We start from the raw sequence: 12,757 nt of genomic DNA, 5'->3' as shown, positions 1-12,757 counted from the left end.
AACCTAGAGCCTAACTTTCTGTAAAACTTGATAGGTCTCTAAAGGTAACAGTTTTACATTACTGTCTTGTCATTGCAGGACATAAAGTATCAGTGCCCTCTTTACCTCTGGAAATAGGCTCATTAATGCCTGTAAATCTAATCAGATCAGAAAATCAATTCTAGATAAGCCAGAACCAATTCAAAGAAATCATCCTAAGATTCTGCTCCTCTGGAACTACTCTGAGTACTGGATTTTTTTTTCTTTTTTTAAGTGCCATAATTGACCTTTCAGTGAGAATTCTCCCGGTTGAGTTTAAATTCAGAGAGAGCAGGCTCCAGACACCCAGCACAGACTGAGTGTCCTCTGGCAAGGCTGATCCAAGAAGGCCTTCACTTTGTTTACCCTCCTTCCCTCAGAACATCTTGAGTTTCTCCTTTAGGCTTTGACAAAATAGTTGAGTCTAAATTCTATAAATACAGGTTACTGAGAAGATTGTTTTGCCTGGGAACATTTTTTAAAGCCCCAAGTGTTAATAGGTGGTATTGTAATAATCTCCTGTGTCCTATTAATTTCTGAGGTTCTGAAAGAACCACACTTATTCTTAGGAGAGACGTCTGATCTTGAAGGTACTGAAGAAACCCCATCTTTATCCAGGTATCAAGGACCTCTCTGAAGGACTCTGAGCAGAATTTAACATTGAGGAGTGATTTCTTTACATTTTAATTTTATTGAAGAAATTTGGCTCTTCCTGTTCTCCACGATGGTACAGGATCAAGGTGAAAAGAAGATCCCCATGTGGGAACTTCACATCCACAAACTCACCTCAATATCTGTGTGTGGAGGGTAGAGACAGACTGACTTGAGCAGCTCACAGGCCAGACCCCTGTGTTTTCCAAAGCCAAGTACAGCATCAGATCCTTCAGCATCAGGAGAAATGAAGAGATTGCTGTCCACTGTACACTCTGAGGGGCCAAGGCAGAAACAATCCTGGAGAAAGGTCTAAAGGTGCAGGAATATGAGTTAAGAAAAGAAAAAAATAACCCCTCAGACACTAGAAACTTTGGTTTTGGGATCCAGAAACACACTGATATAGGTATCAATATGACTCAAGCACCAGTATCTATGACCTGGACTTCAATGTGGTGCTGGATAGGCGAGGTTTTAGCATCGCAGACAAGAAGTGTGGGACAGGCTGCACTGGGGACAGAGTCAGCAAAGAGGAGGCCATGCAATGGTTCCAGCAGAAGTGTGATGGGATTATTCTTCCTGGTAAATAAGTTCCCATTTCTACCCAAAAGGCCAATACAAAGTTTTCAGTGGGGAAGCAGGGGGAAAGGAAAAGAAACATAAACTTTAATTCACAGGGCAAGATGTATATATATATATAATTTTCAGACAGGGTCTCACTCTCACCCAGGCTGGAGTGCAGTGATGCAATCTCGGCTCACTGCAACCTCAGCCTCCTGGGCTCAAGTGATCCTCCCACCTCAGCCTCCTGAGTAGCTGGGACTACAGGCACACACCACCACGCCTGGCTAATTTTTTTTGTATTTTTTGTAGAGACGGGGTTTTGCCATGTTACCCAGCCTGGTCTCAAACTCCTAGGCTCAAGTGATCCACCCGCCTTGGTCTCCCAAAGTGCTGAGATTATAGGCGTGAGCCACCGTGCCTGGCCGATAATTTTATTTTGGACTCTAGTTCCCATTAAATGTTAACTTAAAAATTTTGGAGTTTGGGTTCATTGGACTGAATTTAAAAAGTTAATTTTTAGGGCTTGAATTTTTCTTGGGCATTTGATAGCAGCAGGGATTTTTATATTCAAATTTGGGCCCTCTCTATTTGTTAGAATTTTATTATTGGAGCATCTTTTTGTTGTCATTTAATTCATTCCAGAACCAATGATGGGCAGCATTAGATAGGGCGGCTGGATGTAATTTTAGATGGAAAACAGAATAAGCTTTGGTACAACTTGACCTTAGAGCATGTGGCAAATTGTATTTTATGAAATTGGCCTTCAGTGAAATAAGCCAGACACAAAAGGACAAGTACTGTATGATTTCACTTTTATGAGGTACAAAGAATAGCGAAACTCCTAGAGACAAAAAGTAGAGTGGGGTTGCCAGGGGCTGGAGCCAGGGGGGAATAGGGAGTTACTGTTGAATGAGTACAGAGTTCAACTTGGGAAGGTGAAATTCTGGAGAGAGAGTGGTGATGGTACACAGCAATGCAAATGTACTAAATGCTACGGCACTGTGCATCTAAAAATAGTTATAATGGCAACTTTCATGAAGATTTCACCACAATTTTAAAAAGGAAAAGAATAGCCACAACAATATTTCCAGTCCCACATGCTCTTCCAAAACCTTGCCACTCTCTCATTAGGAGTAAGAGTCCTAACAGAGGACAGCAGCAGTGATGCTGTGTGGATTCTGAGACCCAGTCATGAAAGACGACGCGGCTCCTGCCTGGTTCTCTCTTCATTTCAACATGGACCTTTGGAGCCCTGAGCTAAGCTGAAGCCACCCTGCAGGAGAGACCATGTGGGACGGTCACATAGCAATAGAGAGAGCTGCTCAAGGAGCCCAGTTGTGCGAGTCTTCCTGGTTCACATGCCAGGCATACGAGCGAGGAAGACATCACACCGACTACAGCCCTGGCCGCTGACAGAGAGACCCCGAGTGAGAACTGCCTGCCGAGCCCAGTCAACCCCACAGTTGTGAGAGACAATAATCATAGATTTTTTTTCTGACATTAAATTTGGTGGAGTTTATTATACAGCAATAGACAACTGGAACACAGCCCATTTAATTTTTGTTTTAAGACAGGGTCCCATTCTGTCACCCAGAGTGCAGTGGTGCAATCACATTTCACTCCAGCTTTGATCCCTTGGGCTCAAGCAACTCTCCCACCTCAGCCTCCTGAGGAGCTGGAACTACAGGCATGTGCCACCATGCCTGGCTAAGTTTTAAAACTTCTTTTGTACAGATGAGGTCTTGCTATGTTACCCAAGCTAGTCTCAAACTCCTGGGATCGAGAGATCCACCTGCCTCAGCTTCCCAAAGTGCTGGAATGATAGGCATGAGCCACCAGGCCCAGCCCCATTTAACTAATGTTTTCATCTAACCCATTCATTTTTATGGTCACCTGACCTCAAGAGCCTTCTTGGGGTAAAGTGGACGCTGCCTGCCAGCAGTCCCAGGAGGATACTCTGAAGCCATTCAGTGTCAGAAGGTGGGAGCAACACCTCCTAGGTCGTTTGCCATTTCTTCTTTCCTGAAGGGGGCTGTCACATCCTTGGCTGGTGGCACACTTGATAGAGGACTCCAATGCATTGGGAGAACAAACAGCTGGAGGCTGTTATGGGGATGCTAGTTCCCCGCTTCTTAGTTTCCTGTGGAAACTTTTATCTAGATACCCCACTACTGGCCTTTCTCCCAGCCTCCCTCAATCTTCTTCTCAGAAGTGACATCTGGTAGGTGAGTCTGAGAGAACGATCTGGGCATATTGATCCAGCCCCTTCCTCCCTTCTTTTCCTGTGGTTGACATCTCTGCTGTACAGTATAAAGCATTCGCCCAGCTGGGCCTGGGGCTGGGGACTGCCTAATTCATAAGTTAAGCCTGTACAAGCCAAGTTGGCTGTAGTTATTTTAACAACTCCAGAGATAATAAAAGTGATATTGTAATTTCCATCTGCCAAGCTCCTGTGTCTATCTCAGAATAGCTGAAAACTCAGGAGGGTGGAAAAAAGGATGTAAATTCTTTGTCTTTGCTCCAGCCTCTCTCTGCCTTTCATTATCTCCTTTTCAGTCACTTGTCAAATCTGGCTTTAAAGTTATTTGTAGACTTCTCATAGGTCACTACTGCATCGCATAGGTAGTCCTCAACTTTAATGATTGTGCTTTAAAACGACCTAAGCCCCCTTTTCACACTCTACACTGACAATTCTAAACTGAGTGTTACATGTCAAATTCAGGCTCTCATGCATCAGCTTGCAAAAACGAACATTCCCAGCTATCCCACAGCAGAGTTGCTTGCCAGCCAGCTGCTCTGTTCTATGATTTCATCACTTTCATTTGTATGGCAGTTTGGGGACAATTATTTAAATACTTTATTATATTTGCAGTGATTGTTTTATTAAAAAAGTAAAGTGGAAAAACGAAAATATTCATGCTCGTGACAAAAAAAATGAAGACCTCATAAAACTTGATGCAGTCGAGGCAAAGATGGAGATCATTTGGCATGCTGAATGCTAGGGATGGAACCTTGATTTGGGTGTTTGTTTTATTTATAAGGGGTGACTTTTGTGTTTAACTGTGACAAGAAAGAATAAAGTGAACAAATTATATAGAACATAATGTATAGTCAGGGTTCTCCAGAGAATCAGAGCCAACAAGATGTGTATCCTGAGAGAGTAGCAGAGACTTATTTTAAGGAATTAACTCATGTGATTGTGAGAGCCAGCAAGTCCAAAATCTGCAGTCCAGTCTGAAGGCCACCAGGTTGGAGACCCAGGAAAGAACCAGTGTCACAGTTCAAATCTAAAGGCCGCCTATTGACAGAATTCCTTCTAATTCAGAGGAGGTCAGTGGTTTGTTCTACTCAGGCCTCAACTGACTGGATGAGGCTCACCCATATCATGCAGGACAATCTGTTTTCCTCAAAGTCCACTGATTTGGCCGGGCATAGTGGCTCAAGCATGTAAGGCAGGTGGATCATTTGAGGTCAGGAGTTTGAGCAGCCTGGCCAACATGGTGAAACCCTGTTTCTAGTGAAAATAGAAAAATTAGCCAGGTGTGGTGGTGCATGCCTGTAATCCCAGCTACTCAGGAGGCTGGGGCATGAGAATCACTTGAACCCAGGAGGTGGAGGTTGCAGTGAGCTGAGATCGCACCACTGCACTCCAGCCTGAGTAACAGAGTGAGATTTCATTAAAAAAAAAAAAAAGTCCAACTACTTAAACGTTAATCTCATCCAAAACACCCTCACAGAAATATGTAGAAAATGTTCCATCACATACATATCTGAGCACTATGGCCCAGCCAAGTTGACACACAAATTAACCACCACACATGGTGGAAATAGAGCTTCAAGATGATGTTCCAAAGGCAAGCAATATTATACTTTAAAAATCTCTGGGAATATACCCCTTTTGGATATTATTTTGAAATCCTTGGAAATATGCAATTTTTTGATACTTCAGTGTAGTTTTAAGGAGCAGAAAATTAAGGGACTGCCTATAAACTCATTGAGGAAAGGTGTTATGTCTTTATAACAGGAATGAGATTGGCAGCAAACAACTGTATACCTGACTAACAGTGACCTGAACAAATAAGGCATAATTTTCTCACTTTATAAGAAGCTTGGAGGTAAGTGGCTGCTTGTATTGGTTCAGAAGCTCAGTGGTCCCCCAAGGTATCAAGATAATGGCTGCATCCACATTCAAGGAAAGAAGAAGAAAGTGCTGCAGTTCCATTTTATTGGGAAAATCTCACCCAATTATGCTTATATCTCACTGGCTAGGACCATGTCACATGGCTACCCTAGCTGCAAGGGAGGCCGGGTAAGCAAGTATTTATTTGGCTACATTACTGCTTTGAACAAACTCAAGATTCTATTAAGGAAGAGACAAGTGAGATAGATTTTGAATAGATGGCAAATCATGTCTGCTATAGTCCTATGTATCTTTTATCCTTGATGCCTGCTCAGGACTTAGGATACAACGTCTATCAATAGAAGGTACTCAATAAATATTTATTAATTAAAAAGGTAGAAAAAGAAGCAAAACTCGATTTTTTTTCTCTCATTCTCTGTGAGATTCTTTCATCAGGTGGCAATATTGAATTTTTTTCTAATTTCCATATAATTGCTCACCTTGCTATTGGATAATATTAGGTTGGAGCAAAAGTAATTGCGGTTTTTGCCATTCGAATAGCAAACACTGCAATTACTTTGGTACCAACCTAATAAACACCAACTGTCATTTATTGCATGTTTACTACATGCCAGGCACTAATCTAAGTACCTTATGTATGCTAACTTTAATCTTTAATATAACCCTGGTAGGTAAGTAGTATTACTGTCGCATATCATAGATAAGGAAACTGAGGCACAGAGAGATTAACTAACTATAACTTGTTCCAGATCACACAGCTGGAAAGTGGCATAACTGGGTTAGGAATAGAGTTGGTAGACTTAGCATGTAAAAATTACAAGATGTCCAGTTAAGTTTACGTTTTCAATAAACAGTTTTTTGTTTTGTTTTGTTTTGTTTTTGTTTTGAGACAGAGTCTTGCTCTATCACCAGGCTGGAGTGCAGTGGGGCGATCTCGGCTCCCTGCAACCTCTGCCTCCCAGGTTCAAGCAATTCTCCTGCCTCAGTCTCCCAAGTAGCTGGGACTACAGGAGTGCGCCACCATGCCCAGCTAATTTTTGTATTTTTTTTCTAGTTGAGACGGGGTTTCATCATGTTGGCCAGGATGGTTTCGATCTCTTGACCTCATGATCCGCCTGCCTGGGCCTGCCAAAGTGCTAGGATTACAGGCATGAGCCACTGCACCTGGCCCAATAAACAGTTTTTTAGTATAAATATGTCCCATGCAATATTTGGAAGCTACGTATGCAAAAACATTATTTGTTGTTTATCTGAACTTTGCATTTAACTGGATGTCTTGTATTTCATCTGGTAACCCTAGTTAAGAACCCCGGCAGTGTGACTTCAGAGCCTGTACTCTTAGTCACAACTTCATACTCCCTTTCCTGAGGTATAAGTTTAATCTTTGTCTATTACAACCTATAATTATCCTTTGTATTTACTTGTTTACTTATTTAGTACCCATGCCCCTCCCTACAATATAAGCTCCATGGGGGAAGGGAGCTATTTGTTTAGTTCATTGCTGAATCTTCTGTGGCTGGAACAGTGCCTGGTACAGAGTAGATGCCCAATAACTTCTTGTTAAAGAAATGAAGATGATGCCTTTTTGGTAGCATGATCTGATTTGAATGTGGAAGGCTGGCTATGGAAAGGTTTTATTACTATCTGCCACATACTGCAGATAGTAATCTGCACATATCTCCTTATGGCATCTCCTCTGCAAAACATTTTTTTGCGGTCAAGAGCGGCCATGTACTTGCTTTGGTCAATGAACTGTGAATGGAAGTGATTTGTGTCTTTAAAAGCTGGTATATGATACATGATGCACTTCTTCTCCTGTCATCTGGTTGGCAATGTTGAATTGAAAGTTACTCCATCATCTTGAATCCTGGAGTGAAGACGACATGGGAAAGAGCTAAGCTGACTTTTGATGAACAGACGGCATGAGTGTAAAGTGATTCTTTATTGTAAGTCAGCGAGGCTGGCAGAGGGCGCATTAATGACCGTGCCATGCCCTTGACTGACTATATTATTCCCTGACATGCCGCCTAGCATGCAGAGGCCATGAGACCCTTGGGGAGGCTCCCACTTGCCTTGGAAAAGTAGCTCCTCGTCTTCTCAAATGTAATAATGGAAAACTTACGTGTGTGGATCCAGGTGTAAAGCTCTTTGTGGTGTATAACAACAGAATGTTAAGTCAAAGTGGTTGTCAACAAAGTTTATCAAACAGCAGCCAAATTTTTTATAATGAACACTGGTTTGCCTGGAACCTTGAAGTAACCATGAATTTTTCCTAAACCCTAATACTATGAGAAGGAAGCAAATCACCCAACAAAGAGATCAGCAGCTAAAACCAACAAACCCCGAAGGCATCTCACAGTGCGGGCATATGTCTCCGCCATAGCTCATGCTCATAAACTGCAATGAGCCAACCCTGGCATCATGAAGGACCCCGATTTTAAAAATGGGTAAAGAAGTTCTGAAAGCCTGGGCAGCATAGTGAGACATTCTCTTAAAAAAAATATACTAGCCAGGCATGGTTGGTCATGCACCTGTAGTTCCAGCTACTTGGGAGACTGAGGCAGGAGGATTACTTGAGCCCAGGAAGTCAAGATTGCAGTCAGCCATGATTGCACCACTGCACTCCAGCCTGGGCAATAGAGTGAGACCCTGTTTCTGAAGAAAAGAAAGAAAGAAAGAAAGAAAGAAGGTTCTGGAGATGCATGGTAGTGATGATTCACACTAATGTGAATGTACTTAATGCCACAGAAGCATACACTTAAAAATGCTTACTGTTCTGTGTGTTTTACTACATAAATAAACACAAAATGGTGAGTCATTTGCTCTGTTTGTCTGATGTGTCATTCCTGATGGGCTACTTAAGACTCATTGGTTGCAAGTTATAGAACCAGTGAGAACTAGTTTGAACAAAAAAGGTAAATTGTAAGGATCCTGGGTTATGTCTCAGAACCCCAGGGCAGGAATGCTAAGAGGTCTCTGGAAGGACTAGAATTAGGAACTGAAAGGCCACTTGGACTCTTCCATGTCTTGGTTTTTTCTGTGATTTGACTTCGTCTTCATTCTCTCTGCAGCCTGGTTTCTCTCTTCCTGGCCCCCCGGGTGGAAAATGCTTTCTGCCTTCTCCTCTCCATAACTCTAAGTTTACTCAACATGTTACACTCGCATGTTGAGAAGAACTCACGCTCTCTCACTCCCAACTGCATATTCCCAGGAGAGCGAGGCTGATTGGCATGTTCTGGGTCAGCTGGCCTCCCTGGGGGTACAAACATGGTGGATTCTGAGAGAGGAGTGGCTGGGCATGAGCATCAAACAGTGCCTTAATATTTGAGAATATTCATCACACTTGACCAGATCATGTTCTTCTCTGAAGCTCTTGGCACAGAGTTCCACTCCGTTTCACAAGCATAAAAAGATACACAGTGATATGAATTGCATGGTTGGTAGACAAGTCAGGATCCCTTCCTCTCCTCCTGTATGGCCAAATTCTCCATTTTCACGCGACAGGAGATGTGGGTAGCCTTTCTGTAGTGTTTTGTCTCCAGCCCAGTCCTCCATCAGGCTCCAGCTCTGAAGGGAGCACAATACATGCTCTGTGTTTGACCACAAGTGCTCGAGAAGACCTTGGCCCACAGCCCAACTGCTTGCCCCACTTTCTCTGGGTCCCACAGACCCCACAAGGTACTGGAAGACTTTCTTGTGGTAAAGGGAGCCCCTTCCGTTTTGCCTTTGTCGTATGCGACTCCCTGTTTGTCAGTTTTTGGCCAATGAGAAAATCTCTTCAGCTCCCTCAAAGGGCTTTGTTTTCTAACCCTCCACAGGTCCCTGCTCTCTGGTGCATCCTTCAATGCCTCTCACTTGCCAGGAGATTGCAGGGACGCGTTTATCCAGAGTCAAGTCTAACAGGTATAAATTTGCTTCACAACATTCAGGTATGAGAAATGTCATATTTCTCCTTTTTAAAAAAATTTAATCTATCCGATTGTGAGCACCTGCCTGCCAACTGATGGGAAGCCCAGTGTAGCCCCATCCCTGGAGCAGGCCTCCATCTCCATGGGACGAGTCTGTGAGGAACCTGATCCTAGGCCCAGGCAAACAGCCAGCCATGCAGTGGCTCCCCAGCCCCTGCTGCCCTGGCTCAAAAGGAACCTCCCCACAGGCCTCAAAGTCCCTGGGGCACTGCAGAGGGTATATTCAGGTCTCTGCCTCTGTGGCACTCTTCCTCCCCTAGGTCCCCTGTCTCTAGAGTCCCTGTCGCCCCTTTGGACAGGTCATACCCACCCGTTAATCTTTAGCTTCACTTCATCCCTCTGCAACATTTGAGACTGGACTTTAAAAAACATTTATTAATTTTCCCATGAGGTAAGTGAATCTCCTAATAACATGACATAGCACAGTGGATGAGGGGAGAGAGGTAGGTACTATTTATTCCCCTTGTTGGCCTTGAAAACCAGACACCACTGACTTCTTCATCAGAAGCTGCCACAACCACTGATGTGCAACACCTCCCAATTTCCCACCCCAGCAAGGAGAGGAAGGCATCCACCCAGACCCCATCATGGTCTTGGAAGAGGAAGACCGCACCACAGTGCCTCATCCCCAGAAGTTGTGCTGACAGTAGCAGTATCAGGGGTAAGACCCCCTTGCTATGCAGCTTCCTATGGGAAATGGTGAGCACAGGAATTTTTAATAAAAAGAATGCAATGTTAACTAAGTCATTTTACTTTTAAAAATTTATTGTGGTAAGAAAACTTAACACTTTTTTTTTTTTTTTTGAGACAGAATCTTGCTCTGTCACCCAGACTGGAGTGCAGTGGTGTGACCTCGGCTCACTGCAAACTTTGCCTCCCAGGTTCAGGCAGTTCCTCAGCCTGCCAAGTAGCTATGATTACAGGCACACACCACCACGCCCAGCTAACTTTTTTTTGTATTTTTAGTAGAGATGGGATTTCACCATGTTGGCCAGGCTGGTTTCACACTCCTGACCTCATATGATCCACCTGCCTCGACCTCCCAAAGTGTTAGGATTACAGGCGTGAGCCACCGCAACCGGCCCGCCAATTTGTAAAATACATTATTTAACACGTAAATAAATGAGAAGCATTACACTCGGTACGGCCTTCCCCAGGAGATAAAAGACTTGAATTTTCAGTCTCCATTACAACCTCAAGTTCCAACTCCTCTACATTGTAAGCCCATAGAGGTCGGCATCCGCTGTCTTAATCATTCTTGTCCTCCTCACACCCAGGCATGACAGGCCTCCATAATAATTTGACGAATTAATCTCTTTCAGTTCCTGGTTCTTCATTTAAGCCCTCACACGAAGATAACAGATAAAATCTTCGTCTGATATTTCCTTCTGGACCTGCAAAGAGAAAGCACTTGAAATATTTTGCATCTGAAATGAGGCTGAAGTTAAACAACTGCCAGGACGGTTGTGTAAACAAATAGGCTAGGACGGTCTATTAGCCCTCAGGGACTGGGACTTCACTCCTGAATCACCTTGCTGTGCCTGGACAGGTTGGGAACTGAGGCCAGCATCCATTGATTCATCAGCACTTCCTCCAAGAGTGAGACCCACCATTTGAACTTTCACTCTCCAAACATTTGTTACAGAGACCTAGCAACATTTTTACTTAAAATTTGCTATGTGATGCAGGTTCAATAATTGGTAGCTTAAAAAAAAAAGAAAAAAATGTGCTATGTAAATCAAAACACTCTATTAAAATCTGCTCTCCAGCAACCTTCCAGGTCCTAGTGGAAGGGTGGAGGATGTGTGACAGGCACATCTCAGCTCTCCTCCTGATAGAAGCGCCTCTCATGTCTATGTTGTTCTGCCATATCGGGAAGATGTCTTGTAAGAAAGTTGAAAAGCCTATGAATAAAGCTGTTGAGCCTAAGAGGCCTCAACAACCCCCACACATTAGAAGAAGAAAAGTTGAGGCCAGGCGTGGTGGCTCAAGCCTGTAATCCCAGCACTTTGGGAAGCCAAGGTGGGTGGATCACCTGAGGTCAGGAGTTCGAGACCAGCCCGACCAACATGGTGAAACCCCGTCTCTACTAAAAATACAAAAATAACCTGGGCATGGTGGCGGGCGCCTATAATCCCAGCTGCTCAGGAGGCTGAGGCAGGAGAATTGCTTGAACCTGGGAGGCAGAGTTTGCAGGGAGCAGAGATTGTGCCATTGCAGTCCAGCCTGGGCAACAAGAGCGACACTCCATCTCACACACACACAAAAGAAAGAAAGAAAGAAAGAAAGAAAAAGAAAGAAAGAAAGAAAGAGAAAGAAAGAAAGAAAAGAAAAGTAATCAAGTGTATTGTGAGAGGCAAAATCATATGTGATATGAACGTAGGCATGCACGTGTCCCATGCACGTGCATGTCCAATTCTTTCTGGGCACTCTATGCATTCACTGTGGATTCTTAATAAGCGATGTCACTATTTTTATTTTTTTTGTGATGGAGAAGTAAAATGTAGTTCATATCTAATAACTCAATCCAATATGATAGTGTCTTGAACACAAAGGTACCCACTGATGATTTCACCCAATGTTAAATAATTAGATAATTATTCAATGCTTCATATCAGTGATTCTTAGACCTCAGCAAGCGTCAGAATCTCTTGGAAGTTTTGCCAAAATTCAGATTGCTGAACCCCATCTCAGAGTCTCTGCTTTAGTAGGTTTAGAGTGGGGTCTGAGAATTTGTTTCTTTTTCTTTTTTTTGAGAAAAGGTATGGCTCCGTTGCCCATGCTGGAGTGCAGTGGTGAGATCTTGGTTCACTGCAACCTCTGCCTCCCAGGTTCCAGCTCCAGCCATCCTCCCACCTCAGCCTCCCGAGTAGCTGGGACCGCAGGCATGTGCCACCATGCCTGGCTAACTTTTTGGTACTTTTTGTAAAGATGAAGTTTCACCATGTTGCCCAAGCTGATCTCGAACTCCTGAGCTCAAATGATCCCCCCACCTTGGCCTCCCAAAGTGCTGGGATTACAAGTGTGAGCCACCATACCCTCCCTTGATAATTTGCATTTTTTACAAGTTTCCAAGTGATACTGATGCTGCTGGTCCAGGTTCATACTCTGGGAAACACTGATTTCTATTGTTCAGAGCTCCTTGGTGGATGTTTACATAAATGTTTGAGTGTCTTAGTGATTAAGAGGATATTGATTGAGGTTTTTGGATAGGTTGGCAATGCATTATCATTTTCTCCATTTTATTTATTTTTCATTTTTTATTTTTTTAAATTTTAATTTATACAGATACATGTTGTCCAGGCTGGTCTCAAACTCCTGTCCTCAAGCAGTTCTTCCACCTTGGCCTCCCAAAGTGCTGGGTTTTATGTGAGCCACCACACCCCGCCCTGTTTCTCTATTTTAATGAAATATA

General features: G+C 43.4%; 1 pseudogene; it reads left to right on the top strand.

The window, feature by feature from the left end:
• Positions 1-742: 742 nt before the first annotated feature.
• Positions 743-1,259, top strand: LOC111550489 (annotated as a pseudogene).
• Positions 1,260-12,757: the final 11,498 nt, after the last annotated feature.

Source organism: Piliocolobus tephrosceles, chromosome 15 (assembly GCF_002776525.5).
Source record: "Piliocolobus tephrosceles isolate RC106 chromosome 15, ASM277652v3, whole genome shotgun sequence".
Classification (NCBI taxonomy): Eukaryota; Metazoa; Chordata; class Mammalia; order Primates; family Cercopithecidae; genus Piliocolobus; species Piliocolobus tephrosceles.
The sequence above is the reverse complement of the archived record's forward strand: the minus strand, read 5'-3'. Positions and strand labels throughout refer to the sequence as shown.